Genomic DNA, 22,205 nt, shown 5'->3' with positions numbered 1-22,205 from the left:
TATGCTAATGAGTTATGCTAATGAGTTCCTCCAGCTCTTTTTCTACGAAATGACCCCTGCCAGGTTCAATCCCTGCCAAGTCCAGTTAAAAGCATTGGGAGGGATGACAGTTCTGTCTGAAACTCTGGAGAACAGCTTCCAATCAAAGTAGAAAATATAGAACTTGATAGACCTATGGTCTGACTCAATAAAAGCTTCATGTATATTCTTTCTGATGCCATTTGCTGTAGAATATATAGTATTTATATTTTATGAGATGTTGCCTTTTAAGGCAACAATTGAAGTTCTAATTGCAGAATTCTAGTTTCACAAGTACTTTAGCACTGAGTGTCAAGTCACTCTTTTTTGTAAAAAACACTCCTCCCTTCATTTGGTTTTTTCAAAATTTGGTCCACTGACTCACCAGGAATCAGTTTTGGGGAATATACACAACTGCAAAGAGAGGAAGCAGAAAAGTTACCATTTGTATGGTGCAGCTCCACTTCTGCTATATAGGGTCCAAGCCTATGAATTTGGATTTAAATATGATTATATATTCATTGATTACTTTCAGATCCCAGTTTTTCACAGCATGAAATTCAAGGCAGCATACATAAGCTTCTTAGGATGTCTCCTACCTAGACAATGACCAGACCAAAATTTGCCTTAATCCAACAAGATTGCTGTACTATGCCTTTCAATGGCACCTTTCTAGTAACAGTGAACTCTGTCCGTTTTCTCATCTCTTTTGGATATACATGTTTCCTCAAGGCCTTGACACAAAGGGCAAAAAATGGGCACTTCCCTGCTGCCTCCAGCAGCTGTTTACAAACCGTATTTGGAATTCAGAGAAGAAGCCATTTCTAGCAAACTCCTAGAACTGCTCTTGCAAACTACCAGCATTCCATTCCGGATATAGTTGTCAGCTTCAGCTTGATGAATTCCTGCAGATTTGGGAGCACTGCCTGGAAAGTTACAAAGTTAGGAAAAAGTGGAATATGCTTGTCAGGATCCGCCATGGGCGCTACTATGCTAGGCACTGGCACGCCTGACCTTGATTCTGGGAAGCCATCAGGGACAATGCAGGTTCTTGCTCTGTGGACGGAGAGGGGTATACATCACCCTCACTCCCTCTCAGTCCCCTCGCAGGCCTGCTCAACCTGACAGAGTCCTGGCTGTCTCCCCTTTCTCCTCACCTTCCAAAGCCTCTACCCTCCTCACCTCCTTGCTCTTCCTCCTGTTCTTCATCTCTTTCACTCTGTGAAACAACCCTGTGGCACACAACCCTGTGGCATTGAAGAGATGGACTGTTCACCGCGGACACACACAAATGAAAAATAAAGTAACATGGAAATTAACTAAGTGCTAAATAGAAGTGGGCACAAACTGAAAAAACATGGACTGTTGGTCTGTGGTTCATGGTGTTTCACAGTCCACAAACCATGAACTTTTCATGGACCCACCTCGGTTCGTGGACTGGTTCATCAGTCTGTGGTCTGTCATTTCTGGGGGCCCTAGGATGGCCCCCTTCACACTCAGAGATGACAGCCTCACACGGAGTCTTTAGCAGGCTCTCCTCCAGCCACCCTCCAAGTTTGGTGAAGATTGGATTTTGGATGTCTGAGTTATAGACCCCCAAAACAGCTGCCCCCAGGAAAGTTCCAGTAGATATAAATGGAGCCGCAAATGCCAATTGACTTGCATTCGCTCCATTGAGATCCTTTGTAGCACCAAAAAGTTGCAATGAAAATGTGGAATGGAGTTAGAGAATCTTCCTCTGAGAACAGAAAGTGCTCTGCAGAGGTCCTGTTCTCTGTTATTTCTGCACAAGCTTAGATGCACTGCTCTGTTGTGGGCCTAGGGTTGCCAGCCTCCAGGTGGTGGCTGGAGATCTCCCTGAACTGATCTCCAGGCTACAGAGATGAGTTCATCTGGAGAAAACGGCTGCTTTGGAGGGAGATCTCTATGGCATTATACGCTGCTGAGGTTCCTCCCCTCCCCAAACCCTGCCTTCTTCAGGCTCCATCCCCAAATTCTCCAGGAATTTCCCAACCTGGAGCTGGCAGCCCTATTTGGGCTTGGAATGAAGGCCCCCAGAGTGGAATAACAGTCCTTGAGAGCAGCTAAACTGCTCTGGGGCTGGAATGACAGCCACCAGAGTGGAATGACAGTCTCTGGAAACAGATCAAAGAGAGTTGGTAAAAGTTGGATCCAAATGATTTTAGACGAATCCTCATGAATTCATATGAAAAAGGCCATCGTATTATAGATCATGTCCTAGTCTACAGACAGCACCGAAACAGTCACACACCCACCAATCTGTGGTGCCGCCACAGCACAAAAACATGCTTTAAAAGCACAGATCCTTATGGATCCTCTTGATTTTTAGATGGGGCCATACAAAATCCACTACACAATCCCATATCACGTCTATTGCCACAAATTGCACCCAAAAAACCATACACTCGCCACTTCATTGCACCACCATGATGCAAAAACGTGCTTCAAAACCATGGATCCACATGGTCTAGTGGCAAGGAATTCTTAAAGGGGGGAGTCAGATCCTCCTGGAACAAACCCAGTAGTGGGCAACAAGTCCCTCTACTGGGATGCAGCCACAGGGTGGCAGGCACTGGTGGACTAGGGGACAGGAGGACCCATGGGAAAGGAGGTTAACATTCCCCTTGTGGGAGGGGGGTGCATTCACACTTGGCAAGGACAGGGGGTGGTCCAGAGCCCTGATCCACCCAGGCATCTTCCCAGCTGGGACAAGTGCTCAAAATAATAATGATACTGCTAATAAATATAATATATAAAAATATTCTGTGAGTTCTCACAGGCTTAGCCCCTGAGCCTGGCTGTGAAACAGAAGCAGCCAGAATCTCAAGCAAAAACTTCAAATACCTCCCTCTATGACTGAAAAATCCACCCTGCAGTTTCTCTGGGTCTTACTGCCTGCTGGAAACAGAAACCACTTGCCTGAGAGTTGGGGGGATTTACTCCTTCTGCTCTCATAAAGAAGAATGGGAGCTCTCTGTTTGACAGCCAGAGAAGGTCTGCAGAACTCCCCTCTGTTGCCTAGGGAATTGATTGCTTGGCACCAGCATGTCTGGTTTCATGGATCAATGGACCAATAGACCAGCCCAAAAGTAATTACATCCGTGAAAAACACCCATCCCATGACCCGCCGGTTTGCAAACGCTGAATTGAGCCAGTCTGTGTCAAATTTTGGTCCATTTTTTGGTCTGTACCCACCTCTAGTGCTAAACATACATTGGAGTTGTGTTATTAATACAGGATTATTGTGTCCCATCTCCAGTTTCCATGTGCAGCCATTACCAGGAACATAGAACACAGAAGAGTTAAAAGAAATCTTCACATGTGGGGGCTAAGCTGAGTGGCCTGAAATTTCGGTCTGCCACTCTGAGGCCCTGTGAATGAATTCCAAAACTGGAACATCTGGGGCAAAGCCTGATAACTGTAGTTTGAATTTTCAAAGTTTACTTCATCCCTACATGATGGGCCATTTCAGTGGTAGTCCCACAATTGTAGAACAATCTCCCCATGGTGGACCACCTAGCCCCTTCACTCAATTTAGGACTGCTTTTTAATATAATTTACCTGTGTTTTAACTCTGTTTTTAACTATTGTTTTTAATATATTTATGATCTTTATATTTTATACTGTAAACTGCCTTGAACACCTTTGCAGGAAAGGCTGCTATTAAATACTTTAAATAAATAAATAATAAAATAATGCCAGTATGGAATGTTAGTTCCAGAATGTGAATGCCTGGCCTGCTTGTTATTCTCCTGTTGCTCCCTCGCTGACATTTTATCCAATGAGACAAAGTCCATCTATGGTTCTTCCCCATTGGGTCATCTTCCAAATTTTAGAGCTTAACTTTCCTCCCCAAAGATTCTGTTTACTCTCTAGCTGCATCACTAACTGCACAGCCTAGTCAATGCTCCTTTGCTCTAAAAACGGTCCAGAAGTTTCAGCTTGTGGACATCAATTTTGTGGCAATGCTCTCTCTTCCTTCTCTTTGCATATCTAGAGGGATGTTAGAGTAACACATAATTACTAAGGATAAATGATAAATAGAAAAATGCTGCATAGCCTGCTACCAAAGAGTGAGGTAGATAAGCACAATCTTGCAAAGGTTAAGAAAAGTTTAAGTTATAATACTATATACAGACTAAGGCCGTTTTCACATGGCCATGTGCCCGGAAGATCATACGAAATTTACAGCATAAAAGCGTCTTCCTAGCATGATTTCCTGGCATGATCCTGTTTAATGGCCCTTTTTCTGATGTCATCGGGCCATTAAAGGGGATCGTGCTGGGTGATCGTGCTAGGAAGACACTTCATGCTGTGAGTTTGCATGATCTCCCAGGGTGCATGTGAAAATGGCCTAAGACTTACCTGAATAAGTGTGCCCAGGAGCAGTCTAGATCCCACTGAAATCCATGAGAACATGAGTGATGTAGTAGTTTGAGATCCAGAGGAGTTAGCCATGTTAGTCTGTAATAGCAAAATAGTAAAGAGTCCAGTAGCACTTTTAAGACTAACCAACTTTACTGTAGTGTAAGCTTTCGAGAACCACAGTTCTCTTCATCAGATGCATGGAGGGGAGGGGTCGCACCCAGCCTGGATTGTGCACTCCACCTCTTTCATGACTTTTGAAACTGATTGCATCTCCTCCCCCCTCCCCTCAACCACCTATATATATCTAGCCAGTTTCTTCATACCCTCCATGCATCTGACGAAAAGAACTGTGGTTCTTAAAAGCTTATGCTACAGTAAAGTTGGTTAGTCTTAAAGGTGCTCCTGGACTCTTTACTATTTTGTAGTAGTTTGAGAGTGGGAGACTTGGGTTCAAATTCTCTCTCAGCCGCAGAACTCATTGGGTGGTCTTGGGATATCCATCCGCTTTCAACCTAACCTACCAGAAAGAATGATTGTATGGACAAAATGATGGGAACTCTGTACACTGCTCTAAACTTGACAAAGGATGAAATTTTAAAAATGTGATACAGTGAATGAGTTCAAACATTAATTGTGCATTTATTTACCAATCTCTGTGGTTTGAGAATCGTGCCACAAATGTGAGCTAAGTGTTTCATGAAGCTGTGCCAGATAGCATCACCTATAAAGCCCTATACGGACCGGGACCAGCGTATCTGCAGGACCGCCTCTCCCCATATGAACCCCAGAGGACTCTTCACTCTAGCGATAAGCATCTATTAAAGATTCCTGGCCCTAGGGAGGCCCGCCTGGCATCGACCAGGGCCAGGGCTTTTTCAGTCCTGGCCCCAGCCTGGTGGAATGCTCTATCCAATGAGACCAGGGCCTGGTGAGATTTATTAGCATTTCCCCGGGCCTGTAAGACGGAGCTGTTCCACCAGGCATATGGTTGATGCCGGGTGGTGCTCCCAGCTGGGGGAGCACAGTATATGCCCTCCCTACTAGTGACACCTCAATCTCTCATGCATCCCTGGCAAAATACTCTGGAGATGGCTAAATAGGGGGTCATCTGGATTATGTGCAGCTGTGTTTACATACATACATACACATATATGTGTGCAGGGCTTTTTTTTTCAGCGGGAACGTGGTGGAACGGAGTTCCGGAACCTCTTGAAAATGGTCACATGGCTGGTGGCCCCGCCCCCTGATCTCCAGACAGAGGGGAATTTAGATTGCCCTCCGCACTGCTTGGTGGCGCGTAGGGCAATCTAAACTCCCCTCTGTCTGGAAATCAGAGGGCAGGGCCACTGGCCATGTGACCATTTTCTCTGAGGGGAACCCACTGAGAGCCAAGCTACAAGTGACGCCTGACACAGGTTGGACACTTGTCAGCTTCCCTCAAGTTTTGATGGGAAAGGTAGGCATCCTGGTCTTGCAGCTGTAATGGAGAGCCAAGCTGCAAAACCAGGACGCCTACATTAGGAACTGGCAGCTCTACCACCTAGGCCTTTCCCCATTTTACACAGAGTATTCTGCAACACAGTAGAGAATGAAACTGCTTTTCCACATACAGGCTAACTACTGTTCCACATATGGGCCAACATCCCAGGAAATTGTGGGCATTTGTTATTTATCTATGGTGTTTATACCCTGTCTTGTTTTCCTGCACAGAACTTAAGATGTCTTAAATAAAAGCCTCAGGAAGTCACTGAGCAGAACTATACCATTTAGCTTCAGCAAGATTGTTGTATCATGAGGCCTTTAACCATACCCTTAGCTCTCAAGCCTATATTAGGTTTGCTACTTCAGATCTGCAGTTATTTAGTGTATTTGAATATGAACAAGAAAAGCTATGTAAAAGAGCTGCTTTTAAATTTACTTTGGCAGGCTCTCACCATCCCAAGTTTGGATTTAAGATGTATAGATTTTGCAGTGTGAATATAAATGGCATTCTTGTGCACTGATGAAAAACAAAAATTGACAGGCTAATAAATTGTGGCGATTTGCATATGATTGCTAATGTAGCATAACTTCATCTAACCAAGGAGTGTGAGGGCAAGGGAGCTAGGGATAGAGCACTGAGTCTTCATGGCCACTGAATATTCAGTTCACTCATTTTTGAAATTTCACTATTGATTTATTTCAACAGCAAGTTATTAGATCTTTTCTAGCAAATATTTTTAAAAGTCTTTGGGCAACTAACAACAGTTAAAAGCATAATATCGAGTCAACACAATACAGTACAGTCATTAAAAATAGGCAAGGGGATTCTTGCATCAATCCTTCTAACCAGGGCTCATTTTGAGGGTGAACACGCAGGAACACAGTTCTGCTAGTTCTCCAAAAGGTCACATGTCAGGTGGCCCTGCCCACCTGATTTTGGCCATTTTTGGCCCTTTTCGGCCTGGATCGGGGCCGAAATGGCCCAATTCGGGCCCAAAATGGCCAGGATTAGGCCCCAAACAGCCAGGATTGGTCCCGAAATGGCCAGGATTGGGCCTCTGACGGGTGGTGGATCACTCTCCTGCTCAGCAGCGGCCCAATCCTGACCATTTTGGGTCCCTTTTCGGCCATTTTCAGCCCCATTTTGCCATTTTGGGCCCAATTTCGGACCTGAATGGCCAGGATTGGGTCCAAAACAGCCAGGATGGGTGATGTCAAGGGGTGGGGCATATGCAAATCAGTTATGCTAATGATACACTTCTGGTGATGTTGAGGGGTGTGGCATATGCAAATGAGTTATGCTAATGAGTTCCTGCAGCTCTTTTTCTACGAAATGACCCCTGCTTCTAACAACAATCTTGTTTACCAGTGAGCTATGAAGGGATCAAATAGGACAGTGAAATTGGACCATCATTAACAAGTTCAGGATTCTGCATGTTGCAGGGATCCCAGGTTTTTAGGAAAAAACAGTACTTCATAAATTCAAAAGGAGTGCCCTTCCCCAGTGATGAGGACTGATCGTGGTTTGGGAGGCATGAAATGCAACTGAACCTCAGTTAAAAGTGAGGAAGGGAAAGAGATGGGTTGGGGTGAGGAAACTGACTTGCTCAAGTCTCTAAGAACTTGTAATATCTTTCAGGAGGAGATTTGGGTCAGAATAACATCTCTCCCTAACTCCTTGCTTGGTAAAATACACATTCTTGTAAATACAAACAATTACAAATGGGGAATAGCAGCAGAGTCCAATAAAACATCACTGAAATTTGGAATAAAATCCACATTTCCCCAAATGGAGCAATATACTTAAGTGAAAGATGGGCAATGGACCTGCCTCTTTCTCTCAGTTACTAATCCTATGTATGCCTGTTTGGTGTGTGCAGAGATAAACTGACAGCCATTCAAGATGCATGGATAGCTGAATAAGCCAGATGGGAAGGGGAGTGCAGAAGGAAAACTATAAAGCTGGCAGGGATTGATCCTCCAGAGAATGAGACTGGAGGAATCCTTTCGCAGGAGGCTGTTCATGTTGAAGAGCCTAGCTTGAGAAGGAAGTGGGCTGATGTGATGAATACTTAGGCTGTAGAGTTTATGCTTCCAGAGGTTTAGGCTGGGGGAGGAAATAATATAGGTTGCAGAGTCTGGCTTTTAGGGAAAATCAGGCCAATTTAGCAAATGCTTTAGGAGGAAACTGTATTTATTTCAGAGCCTCATTTTGGGAGATCAGGTTGGGTAAAGAAAGATTTAAAGTTTCACAGAGGAGCACACACTTATAAAAGTATAAAACAAAAGATTCCCCTCAAGAACGTTAAAATCTTGGCTGATAACTGCTCTGTGCACCTGGTAATGGTCAACTGAAATATTATAACTGAATGAACCCAACAATAGCCTAGTAGAGTCTGACCATGGTTGCATGATTTTCAAGTGTGTATTAAATATGAAGGGCTGTAATTGTCATGTATACCAGCATACCTGCCATGATTGTATGGAAGGCTGGGAGGGCTGGTACTCAAACAGCAGCAGCCGATGGGACTTGCACCCCTTGGGGCCACTGCAGTGCCATGGCCACCTTCGCCCATGAGGCCACTCCAGGGAGTACCAATTGGAATACAAGTCAGCCCCCCAGGACGAAGTGTACTGATGGGTCCACTGCCTCAGGGGGCACCATTCATGCAACCCTTTCAAGGAACAGCGACAGGGCTGCTGCCGCTTCCACCTGGGGGACCCAACCGCGACAACGTTCCCCTGTTCTCCCGCTCCAAGCAACACTAGTGGGAGCACCAATGACACAGACAGGGTATGGAATACTGTGGGGCCTGCCACCTCAAGGGATCCCTATCAGGCAACCCTTTGTTGGAGTACCAAGAGGACAGCCACCGTTGCTCCACCCTACAGAGGCCCCACACTACCACCACCCCAGGGAGGGTGGGGAGGGCCTCTACCACCGCCTTCCCCTGTGGCCCCAATTCTTGGAATGCAAGCCAGGCCAGGGGGAGGACCCCACGCAAGAGGCTTACACCAAAGTTGGCCCAAGCTTGATGCAAGGTTTGGTGTGAACCCAGAAGAATTGGGATTCTTCATTGTTCAAACCCTGGAATTTTTTCCAGGATTGGGGATACATTTTCCCTATGAACTTAGCCGGGTGAGTCACTTAGGATTGCACTTAGGTGGACCTGCAGCCACATGGTATGTGACCCTATATGAAGCTGATGCGCCCAAGCTCATTCCTGCGAGCACTGAGAGCCCAATTTGAAGATCCTCTGGAGGAGGAGAGGGCTAGAAAAAAACTAAAAGTGATCCAGCAAGGGCACAGAACAGTACAGGAATACGCTGCTGAATTCAGGGGACTTCCGGTTTGGGATTCATGGAGGTCTAACGCAGCTCCACTTGCGGAGCTGACCGGACTGCCGTTTTAACCGGCCGGTGGGGTGAAAATAGCCCGCGGCCGACTGCTCTCAGGCGGGGAGCAGGCAAAGAACGCTCAAGACCCTAGGGTGAGTTAGATCTCGGACGAGGGGGGGCTCTACACAACGGGTCCCCTCCCGATCCTTGAGGTCCCACCTTGCGACGGGTCGGCTACAATCTCTGCGGCAGTTTTGCGGCCAATTCGGCTGGCATAAGACCTACATACCCAAGCTTCGATTGGGGGAAGAAGCTGAGAGGAGAACTTAAAATCGAAACAGCGATTACAACCCGAGAAAAGTGAAGAGAAGGTAAAGATCATTATCTTCCGATACGGGACAGATTGATAAAAACAGAGAAGGAAAAAAGTAGATTTTTAAACTGCAACAGACTAGTGAAAAGGAGGGGAAGACTCGGCAGGAATTGTATTTGAAAAGAGACTAAGCATAAAGAAGTTATTAAAGAAATCGGATTATTGTTTTGAATACCTGTGGCTTTGGAGCTGTGAGAAAAAGACACCATCGCGAGATCTGCTGTGGGAAGACGGGAGACAGGAAGTGCGTAATAACAATAGAGTGGCTGGAGAGAAGCGGCCCTTGCTGGAGGGCAGGAAGTAGGGAATCGCCATTTTTGAAAGGGGAAGGGTCGCGGCTTCAGCGGAAGAGGAAGTAGGCCATCTTGGATTACAAAATCATAGAGAAACCATAGAGAAAAGACGCCCGACATTTTGGACTCTTTAAAATTTAATTTTTAAAAGAAGATTGGGACATTTAAAACAGAAAAACGTTAAATTTTACGCCACGGAGTTAAGGAAGAGAGCGGATTCGTGGGAGCGAGCTAAAGCAAGCCCCACGATGTCAAAAAAAGAGTGGCAATCGGCAATAGAAAACCTGGATAAAAACTTGGATAAAAAACTTTTAGATATGATTAAAGAACTTAAGGACACGAAATTGGAGCTGATAAAAGAGGTTAAAGAGGTTACACAGACAGTAAAATCGGAGCTGTCAGAAGTGAAAAAAGGCATGGAAACAATACGAAGTGAATTACAAGGAACGCAGCAGAGAGTTAAAACAGTAGAAGACGCGATGGAGAATTTAGCAGACACGCAACAAACAGAGATGAGATTGGTGAAGGGGAGAATGTCAGTTGCAGAAACTAAACATATGGAGAAGCAGCTACGTTTTCGCGGCTTGCCAGAAGTGGAAGGGAAGTCAGCGCAAGAACAGATGACTGAGGTGTTGGCTGAATACCTGGGGAAGGAGGAGGAGGAAGTTGTGGCTATCCTAGACGTGGCATACCGTGTGAATTCGAGAATTGCAACCCAGAGGAAATTACCAAGAGATGTGATTGTGCAGTTTACAACACGAAATATGAAAGAGAGGATTGTGACAAAACAGTTTCAGGATCCATTGGAGATTGATGGCAAGACGATTATTATAATGAAGGAACTGCCCAGATCAGTGTTATTGGACCGGAAAAAATATAAAGTGCTAATTCAGATTTTGAAGGACATGAAAATCAGGTACAGATGGGAATTACCGGAAGGTGTGTCCTTTGAGTTTGGAGGGGCAAAAAAACGCATCAGATCTGAGCGAGAGATGGAGCGATTTATTAAGGACAATGAAAAAGACTTACCATCAAGACTATGAATATGGAGTGTAAAGTATTATCTTGGAATGTAAATGGACTAAACTCACCGAATAAGAGGAAAAATATTTTTCACTGGCTACTAAAACAAAAATGTGATATTGTTTGTTTGCAAGAGACCCATATTAGAAAACAGGATGTAAAATATTTAAAATCTGGAAAATTGGGCAAAGAATTTGTAGCGGCCTCCAACAAGAAAAAAAGAGGAGTGGTGTTGTACATAAAAGAGGAGCTACAGCCAAAACTTGTTATGAGAGATGTGGAAGCTAGATTTGTAGCAGTGGAATGCATTTGGAATTTAAAGAGAGTGTTGGTAGTCGGACTTTACGCACCTAACGGTGCAAAAGAAAGCTTCTTTGAGGATTTAAGGAAGCATTTAGACGATCTTGCATATGACCAGATAATTCTTGCTGGAGACTTCAATGGAGTGACACACTTGGAACTAGACAAAAAGACTACAACGGCACAAAAGAAAAGAGGACTATTGCCAAAGCTTTTTTTTGAGTTGATTCAGCAAGAGACTCTCGAAGATGTATGGAGGAGAGAATATCCTAAAAGTAGACAGTTTACTTTCTATTCTGCAAGGCATTTTACATTATCAAGAATCGATATGATCTGGGCCTCAAAAGACTTAGCGTTATGGACTAAGGAGGTAGAAATAATGCCGATGGTAGGCTCAGATCACAACCCAATTATGTGGAAATTTGGAAAAAGGAGAAAAAGGAAAGCATGGAGAATAAATGAGGACTTGTTACAGGAAAGAGAGAATATGGAAATATTGAGAAGAGAGACAAAGTTTTTTATACAATACAACGTGAATAAAGAAGTACCAACCAATAAAGTTTGGGATGCTTACAAGGCGGTTGTAAGGGGCATACTAATGGACTTAAATGGTAGAGCAAGAAAGAAGAAAGAGGAAAAAAGACAAGAGATTGAGGAGAAAATAAAAGCCAAAGAAACACAGCTAAAAAAGAGACCAGGGAAAAAGAAGGTATACCAGGAAATTAAAATACTTCAAGAACAGCTAACAGCAATGAGCAATAAAGAACTGGAGTGGAATCTTAAAAGACTGAATCAAAAAGCGTTTGAGGGTGCTAATAAACCTGGAAAGTACCTGGCATGGCAATTGAAGAAGAAAAGGGAAAAGAAAATAATAAATAAAATTTGTGAAGACAACAAAACGTATTTGGAGCAGACTACCATTAGTAGAGCCTTTTATAAATTCTACGCTAAGCTGTATAATAAAAAAGAAGTAAACAAAGAATCAATAGCGTCATATTTGGAGAAAACTAAACTTCCAGAAATCTCGGAAGCTTGGAGAAATAAGTTGAACAGTGAAGTAACTGACGAGGAAATAAGTAAGGCAATACAATCTGCAAATCTAGGAAAGGCGCCAGGGCCAGATGGACTTACGGCTAAATTTTATAAGACAATGGCTAATGAACTGGCACCATTCCTAAAAGAGGTGATGAATGGGGTTTTAAGGGATCAAAGGATTCCAGACACTTGGAGTGAAGCGAACATATCATTGATCCCAAAAGAGGGCCAAGACCTGACTAATGTGAAAAATTATAGACCTATATCGCTACTCAATAATGACTATAAAATTTTTGCGAAGATATTGGCGGAGAGATTGAAGGGGTGGCTCTCGGAAGTCATAGAGGAGGAACAAGCAGGCTTTTTGCCAGACAGACAAATAAGAGACAATTTAAGGACAATGATCAATGCTATTGAATATTATGACAAGCGTTGTGACAAAGAGGTTGGTTTCTTCTTTGTAGACGCTGAAAAAGCGTTTGACAATTTAAACTGGGACTTTATGTTTGCCACTATGGAAAAGCTACAATTGGGAGAAAGATTCATCAGAGCAATTAAGGAAATTTACAGAGACCAGACTGCAGCAATCGTGGTGAATGATGAATTGACCAAGAAATTGATGATAAGTAAAGGAACAAGACAAGGTTGCCCGTTATCTCCATTGTTGTTCATTCTAGTATTGGAGATTCTGATGATACAAATACGTCAAGATGAGGAAATTCGTGGAATAAAAATAAAGGACTATTCATATAAGGTCAGAGCATTTGCGGATGACATAATGTTAATTGTAGAGGACCCATTGGAGAACATGCCAAGAGTGATAGATAAGATCAAGGAGTTTGGAGACTTGGCAGGTTTCTTCATTAATAAAAAGAAGTCAAAGATACTATGCAAAAACATGACTAAGCAGAAACAACAATTGTTAATGGAAAAAACGGATTGTGAAGTAACAAGTAAAGTGAAATATTTGGGAGTTGAATTAACTGCAAAGAACATAGATCTGTTCAAAAACAATTATGAAAAACTATGGACTCAGATAGAGAGAGACTTGATTAAATGGAATAGATTGAATTTGTCATGGTTGGGCAGGATTGCAGCAGTTAAGATGAATGTGTTACCAAGAGTAATGTTTTTGCTACAGACAATACCAATCATCAGAGACTCTAAACAATTTGAAAAATGGCAGAGGAAAATATCAGATTTTGTTTGGGCAGGCAAGAAGCCTCGAGTGAAAGTGAAAGTTTTACAAGATGCAAAAGAAAGAGGCGGAATGCAACTGCCCAATCTGAGACTTTATCATGATGCAATCTGCCTAGTTTGGTTGAAAGAATGGATGACATTAAAGAACAAGAAATTACTAGCCCTAGAGGGATATAAAAAAATATTTGGATGGCACGCATATTTATGGCATGACAAAGTAAAGGTCAACTCGATGTTCCTGCATCACTTTGTTCGGAGAAGTCTATACATAATCTGGAAGAAGTACAGAATTTATTTACAAGAAGGAACTCCTTTGTGGGTGGTTCCGTATGAGGTGATAGACCCGAGAGCTGTTGATAATGAACAACAATGTTTAACGTACAAAGAAATAACTAAAACTGAAGCATCCAAACTCAGAATAAAGACACAAGAGGAACTATCACCTAACTACGACTGGTTCCAGTATAGACAGATCAGAGACTTATATAATTCGGACTCTGTAAAGGGAGGTATACGAATAGAGAATTCGGAACTAGAGCAGACCCTTCTTAAAGAAGTTAAGAAAAGAATATCCAAGGTATACCAAGTACTGTTGAAGTGGTATACCGAGGATGAGATAGTTAAAACACAAATGGTGAAATGGGCTATAAACTTTAATAAAGAAATAACAATGGAGGCATGGGAATACTTGTGGAAAACTACAATGAAGACAACGACATGTACTAATATCAAAGAGAACATCTACAAAATGATCTATCGTTGGTACATGACACCAAAGAAGATTGCGCTAGGGAATTCGAATACTTCTAATAAATGCTGGAAATGTAAGAAGCATGAGGGCTCCCTCTATCATATGTGGTGGTCGTGTGAGGTAGCTAGGCAGTACTGGGGGGAAATAATAAGAGAAATGAGTGAAATTTTACAATTTCAAATTAATAAGAACCCAGAACTCCTGCTACTGAACTTGGGAATGGAGGGAATTCCAGCCCAATACAGGACGTTGATATTTTATATGACAGCAGCAGCTAGACTTCTGTATGCGCAAAAATGGAAAGTACAAGAAGTGCCAACTATTGAAGATTGGATTTACAAATTGCTGTATATGGCTGAAATGGATAAGATGACAAGAAAACTGAGAGATCTGGACTCAGGGCAGTTCAACACAGACTGGGAGAAGCTGAAACAATACCTGGAGAAGAAATGGGAGGTGGGAGGAAAACTGTGGCAGTTTGAGAACTACTGAAGTAGAGGGGGGAGACTTTACCGGGGGGAGAAGAGATAAATGTGAATTAATAAGCAGTTAGACTAATAGATTGACATATATAGAGATATATATAGGTTAATAAATAGAATATAGATAGAAAATAATTAACTATAAGGATTAAATATAAGGACTGATTAACTAACAATATTTTCTTTCTTTTTGGTAAGTTTTGTACCAAACTGAATGTCTGAAGATATAGATGGGTCAAATTGATTGACTATGTGATGAGAGATATATAGAATTATTACAAAGAGATAGAATGAGCAATATATAGAGAATAAGTCAAATTGTTTGATATAAATGAATGTATGATTTATATGGTTTATGATATATAGAAATATTTGAAATTGAAAAATGGGATAAATTGCTTATCTAAGATGGAAACAAAGACTTACAGTTTGGGCATACAATGTTAAAAATAGTCAAGGATGTACTGCTTAGAATAATGGAGAATATATATTTGTTTTAGATAGAGGAAGCTAATAGAAATAAGGGAAAGGGGACAAAGGGTGGGAAAGCTGTTGGAAGTCAACAAAAAGGGGGGGAAAGGGAGGGGGTTAGAGATGAAAAAATTGGGGAAAATTGAATGTAAATGTAAAAATAATGTTCTAACCCAATAAAAATTTTTTCAAAAAAAAAAAAAAAAGGAATACGCTGCTGAATTCAGATACTATGCAGCCAAAATACGTGATTGGACTCAAGGTATCAAGATCGAATTCTTTCAGGCTGGGCTAAATGTGGACTTAGTAGCAAAAGCCCTAGTGCAAGATGACCTCAGAACCCTGCTGGGATGAGGTTGAGAACCAAGACCAAGTGGTGAAGCTCCTGAGAATGCAGCAACAAGGGGGTGTAAGGAAACCACACTCGGAACTGGAAGGTAAAGACCAAAAAGTAGCCAAGCCTTACTCCCCAGAAACAGAGAGAGCCATGCACAGGAGGAGAGGCCTATGCATACTATGGGGAGAGATGGGCCACTTTGCCTCTGAGTGCCCAGGATGGAGAGAACTCGTGAAGAGGAATCGCCTGTGGGAAAAGTTACATGGCTGGCCAAAGCAGCACCCAAGAGGACACTCCAAAAATGAAGTAAAACTGAGACCAGGCTTGAAGCTGTGGAAACCTCAGAGGGGGAGGAGGACCAAGCCACCCCACCGACGGGAAATGCCAGTGGCCTACCATGAAAAGGTCTTGACTGCAGATCCCAAAAGAAACAACACCAGCAAAGGTGAGACCAAAAGGGGCCTTGCTTTTCATGCCAGTGACTTTAGTTAACCCCAAAAGGGGGACTCACATGTGAGTGCAAGCTCTTATTGATTTAGGATCCACTTGGGATTTAATAGCCCCAACCCTAGTTACAGGATTGGGGCTAAATGTAAATGAATTAGAACACCACATTGTGTTCAAACAAATGAAAGGGGAACCCGCTAGCTATCAGACTGAACCAGCCCTGCTGGGCATGGGAAATCATTGGGAGTCCAGGCACAGCTATCAAGTACCCACTGGTGCTGGGGATCTGGTGGCTTTAGGACCATGACCCATATATCAAATGGAAAATGGGGGAACTGTATTTCGTTGAGGGGAAATGGCAAGGATATGTATAGACCCAAGAGTGGGGCCAAAATGCACCCCCCCTCTTAGAGGCTGTGTTTCTGACTCAAGAACAAGTAAAACAAATTCCCCCCGAATACCAGGATTTAAAACAGGTGTTTGAGGAAGCTGATGAACTTCTACCCCACAGAACTACCGACTATGCTATTGAACTAATCCCAGGGCAGAAGCTGCCAAAAGGGAAATTGTATTCTATGAGCTGGGAAGAACGGGAGGAGCTGAGGGAGTTCATTGACAAAAACTTGGCACAAGGATTCATCTGCCCCACCAGCTCTCCCCATGCCGCGCTGGTGTTGTTTCATAAGAAAAAGGATCAGGGGCTAAGACTTTGTAATGATTATCGAGGAATAATTGTTGTTTCGATGTCTAATGCCTACCCCCTCCCTCTCATTAAGGATTTGCTGAGCGTGGTGGCTCAGGGGAGGATTTTTTCTAAACTGGACTTGATGCGTACTTCCGGATAAGAATAAAGGAGGGGGATGAATAGAAAACTACTTTCAACACCCCATTGGAACAGTTGGAATACAGGGTAATGTTTTTCGGATTACAAGGGGCTCCCGGGGTTTTAATGAATTTAATTAATGAAATTTTGCATAAATACCTGTACCAAGGTGTGGTGGTTTACCTTGATGATGTGTTGATCTATTAAAGAGATTATGAATTACATGTGACATTAGTTAGGTGTTTAAAGCCCTAAGAGACAATCACTTACCAGTAAAACTGTCCAAATGTGAATTTCACAAGGAGAAGTTGGACTTCTTGGGCTACTGTGTATCTGGGCAAGGTCTAAAAATGGATCCGGCTAAAATACAAGCTGTGGTGGGGTGGGACCCACCTAAAACTAGAAGATAATTGCAATCCTTCCTGGGTTTCGCTAACTTTTACAGACCATTGATAAAGAACTTTGCTCAAATCTCCTTACCCTTAACTGATCTGTTGAAAACAAAAGGGAAGGGGCTTCATAGAATGAAACCCAGTGTTAAATTAACCTGGACCGAAGAATACCATGAGGCATTCAACCATTTAAAGAAACTGTTTACCTCAGAGCCAGTCCTGCAGCACCTGGACAAGAATCGTAAATTTATTGTGCAAGTGGATGCTAGCGATGTTGCAATGGGGGGTGTACTCCTGCAAGCAGATGATAAAGGGAAATTGTACCCCTGTGCATATGCGTCAAAGAAATTCTCTGAGTCTGAAAGCCATTGGGCGATCTGGGATAAAGAAGCTTCAGCTGTTAGACTGGCTCTAACCACTTGGAGACACTGGTTAGAGGGGTCTAGGGTACTGTATGAAGTATTGACTGATCATTAAAACCTAGAAGTCCGGCGTACCCCCTGCAAATTAGGCGCCAAACACTTGCGGTGGGCGGAATTCTTCTCCAAGTTCAATTTCATTCTGAAGCACCTCCCTGGCAAATCTAACTTCCTGGCAGATGCACTCTCGCACATGCCCTAACATGATAGCCAAAGGGAGGAGGTGATAGACACAATGTTCTCACCAACCCAATTGGGAAGGGCCATAACTACTCGTAGTCAAACCACAAAGGCAAATGTAAAGCTTGACCTCCTCGACTGGGAGGAAAGAGTTAAAACCGAGGTGGAAAAGGAGGGGAAAGCTGTACCAAAAACTGAACTGAAAGAAGAGGAAAATGGTAACTGGTACAGAAACGATAAATTGTATGTTCCAGCCAGCCTATGAGAAGTGTTAAAAAAATGTCATGATTCCAAATTGGCTGGTTATTTTGGATACTTAAAAACATTGCATTTAGTACAAAGGCAATTTTGGTGGCCAAATATGAGAAAGGATGTCTCTCAGTATGTATCTTCGGGAAACCCAGAGGAGGGAAACCCCTCTGGATTGTTACAACCACTAGAACCCCCCCTAGACCATGGGCTGTGGTCTCAATGGACTTTATTACTTATCTTCCCCCCTCAAAGGGGAAAACCATAATCCTAGTGGTGGTTGATTTGTTTTCTAAACAAGCCCATTTTGTGCCCTGCGCTACTACTCCCACAGCAAAGAAACTGGCCCCCCTCTTTGTGCAACATGTGGTCAGGCTGCACTCTTTTCCAAATAAGGTAATTTCTGACAGGAGAGTCCAGTTTGTTGTTGCCAACTTCTGGTGGGAGCTACTCAAAGTAGCAGGGATTGAACAAGGACTTAGCTCCACTTATCATCCCGAGACCAATGGGCAAACGGAAAGAACTAACCAGGTGTTAAAACAGTTCCTAAGATGCTACATCAATTATCAACAGAATAATTGGACTGATTTCTTAGCTTTTGCCAAATATGCTTATAACAACTCAATACGCAGTTCCACAGGTGCCTCTCCATTTATTCAAATTCAAAGAGTCCAGTAGCACCTTTAAGACTAACCAATTTTATTGTAGCATAAGCTTTTGAGAATCACGTTTTCTTGGAGCACAAGGCTATGAGGGCATAGCAATGCATTTTACTCAACCCCCCCAAATCTCAGCAACCAGGAGATCTGGGGGAGCAGTGGACTAACAATGACCCAATGGGAGGTCATAAAAAAGACTTTAGAAAAAGCCAAAGAGGATTATAAAAAGTTTGCTGACAGAAAATGATCTGTTCATTGGAAGCTGCAAGCAGGAGATTGTGTGTACATCTCCACCAAACATTTACAGGGGGAGCAACCTAGTAAGAAACTTGGATGGAAATTTTTGGGACCCTTCCCAGTAAAGAAAATAATAAATGAAGTGACTGTAGAAGTGGATTTACCAAAGAACTTAAGAAAAATCCACCCAGTATTCCACTTCAGCCTCCTGAAAAAAGCTCCCCCCCCCCCCGATATATGGCATCCGGAGTGTGGAGCTCCCTGCCCCATCCTGGTGGATGGACAAGTGCATTATGAAACAGAAGACATCCTGGACTCTAAAATAAAACATGGAAGACTTTTTTATTTGGTTCATTGGAAATATTTCGCTTAGAGTCACAAGGAATGGATAGAGAGAGCTCTAACATGAATGCTCCAAGGCTTATAATTTTTTTTTATAAGCTCTACCCTGACAAACCTGGCCTGACATGAGGGGGGGCAATCTTGGGGGGGGCAGTATGTCATGTATGCCGGCATACCTGCCATGACTGTATTCTGCATTTTGTACTGGTCATTGCCGTTTGCCAGAGTTATATGCTGTATTCTGTGTAGATCATCTGAGTGTCTTAACTGCTAATATTAATTGCAGGAGAGTCAACGGGGCCTCTCCATTATCTATTGAAAATATATACTTTCACTTCTTCCAGCAAGTGTCCTTGAAGAAGAGCAGCTAGCAGCGCACATGGTATCTTTTCCCAGAGACTGGGATATTTTCCTTTGTACTTCATGTAGTCTAAACTAATCCATTCCCATGTAACTTCTTTGGGGTTTCACACCAGAATGTCAATGGATCCTGAAGGGTGGGAAGTTTCCCTATAATTAGTAATGTCTTTGTTTGAATTGTCACTTCTGCCAATTACCTCCGTTGTGTGAACATCCTGAACTGTATGGATCTCAATAAAGCTACTTCAACTGGAGCATCTGCAGTTAACTGTGAAGGGCTTGAGGGACCTAACTGCCAGGGACTGACAGTAATAATGACCTAGTCTGGCTTAAAATCATTCTAAGATGTCCAAATATCAGTTACTATATCAATCATTGGGTTACTAAGCTTTATATAGTCTTTCCTTTCACTTTAAAAACAACTGTAGAATATATGGTAATGGAACCAGAAAAAAAAATCTTGTTCTATCTTAAACCAAGTTTCTTCCTAACTTGTATGTATCCATTTATGAATAATTTTAACCTTATTGCATAATAATAATTTGCTATGTTTGCATACCAACTAGAGGTGGGCACGGACCGGGAAAAACTCACGGGCCATTGGGCTGTGGTCTGTTGCTTTTCATGGACTACGGCCCATGAACATTTCACGGACCTGTGCCAATTCACGAACTGTGTTGTGGGTCCGTGCCCATCAGTTAGCTGGAGCAAGGGGGGGATTTAAACGTTAATGCACTCCAGTGCTACTTGTCAGCGATGCTGGGAGCGCCTTAACGCTCCTCATGTCTGGATTCACAGACGACGGACCAACAGACTGGCCAAAAAGTCATGGGGGTCCGTGGAAAACAGGCTTTCCATGATCCACCAATTCATGAACACCGAACTGGCCCGGTTCGTGTGAAATTTTGGTCCATTTTCCAGTCTGTGCCCAACTCTAATACCAACTCACTTTCCAATTTTCCTCTTTGTAGAATTTGTCAAGCCACTCTTGACTTGTTAGTCCATATAAATTTTGAAAATTCTTTTTGTCATGAGTTTAGCATTTGCTTTGATAATTTTATTGATACATTTTCAAAAAGGAAGAGAAGTCTGCTAATAATAATCATTTTTAAGGTTATTTTTCCAAACCAAGAAAGTTGTAATGTTGACCATTTATCAAGTTATACTTTAATTAAATCCCATATTCTAATATAACTTTCTCTATAAATGTTAATATTGGGAGTCAACCATATTCCAAAGTATATAACTGCTGTTGTTGACTAGTTAAAACCATAATCTTATTTTTCAGAGAACCATCAATACTAATTCCCATCAAATTCTCTGTGTTACACTTGTAAATAGTTTCAAGCCTCTTTTCTGAACATCCCCTATCTCAGGATGTGAATAAAAGTTACTGACTTTTTCCTGTTTCCCTTGTGTCTCACATGAAGTCCTAGGCATTTCTAGAATATAACCCAGTTAGTATCAGATGGAAGAAGTACACTAATGCCAAAATAACTGTAGCAGGCAGCAACACTAATGAGCCTGTGGTAAATTCCCTCACATGTACTTAACGAACTGCATTTAAAAGCCACTTGGATTCAGTCTGTTAGGTGCAGGTAAACCTCCTGGTCAAACTTAACACCACTCTGCCTCTACTGACACATAAAACATTTTCACACATGCACTGAATAATGCACTCCCAATCCACTTTAAAATGCACTTTGCAGCTGGCATTTACTGCATGAAACAGCAAAATCCACTTGCAAACAATTGCTAAAATGCATTGAAACTGGATTGAAACTAGATGGTCTGTATGGCCCCTTCCAACTCTATGATTCTATTCTATTCTATATTATTCACCCTGTGAGAAAGTTTTATTTAAAAACCCAACCATCACAAACTGCTTTTCAGGAACTCAGAATTTCATGGCCTAAAAGCATTCCATTCAGTTGAAGGAGATTTTTTTTTAAATTGCTGGGATCAGATCTAATTCTTGATATTGATCACTGAACTTTGGTACATGCATCCTCTCCAAAAACTGCCATTTTAATTGGTAATCCTACATATTAGATTGGAGTCCAGTGGAAACTTAAAGATCAACAAGATTTCCAGAGGATAAGCTTTCAACCTCCTTTAGTCTGACGAAGTGAGCTTGACTCTCAAAAGGTCATACCTTGGTCTTTAAGGTGCTAAAGGGCACAAATCTTGCTGTTCTACTGAGTCATGCAGACCACCATGACTACCCACCTGAATATTATGATTCAGACACAGAGGTCAAAACCCCCCAAGTATTTATGAGTGGGGTCCAGCAAGTCTGGTCTGAAACAATACTGCTGAAGGCAAGAGATTATTATTATATTTGAATTTAATTTAAGCTAATAGAAAGATGTATTCATAATATATACCAGCACAACTAAATTATATAATAGCTCTCATCCCCTCTCCTTAGTTGCTTATATCCAATCTTTAATGTTAATAATTGATTAACCTAAGTCATCAAAGAATTCTTTCCATTTTTTCCAGAATTCCACTATTGGTCTATTGTGCACATAGGAAGTTGATTTAGCCATTGATGCACATTCATACATCTTGCCTATCTAATCTGGCATGTCAGGGCACAAA

This window comes from Eublepharis macularius, chromosome 9 (assembly GCF_028583425.1).
Source record: "Eublepharis macularius isolate TG4126 chromosome 9, MPM_Emac_v1.0, whole genome shotgun sequence".
NCBI classification, from domain to species: domain Eukaryota; kingdom Metazoa; phylum Chordata; class Lepidosauria; order Squamata; family Eublepharidae; genus Eublepharis; species Eublepharis macularius.
Note: the sequence above shows the minus strand (reverse complement) of the source record.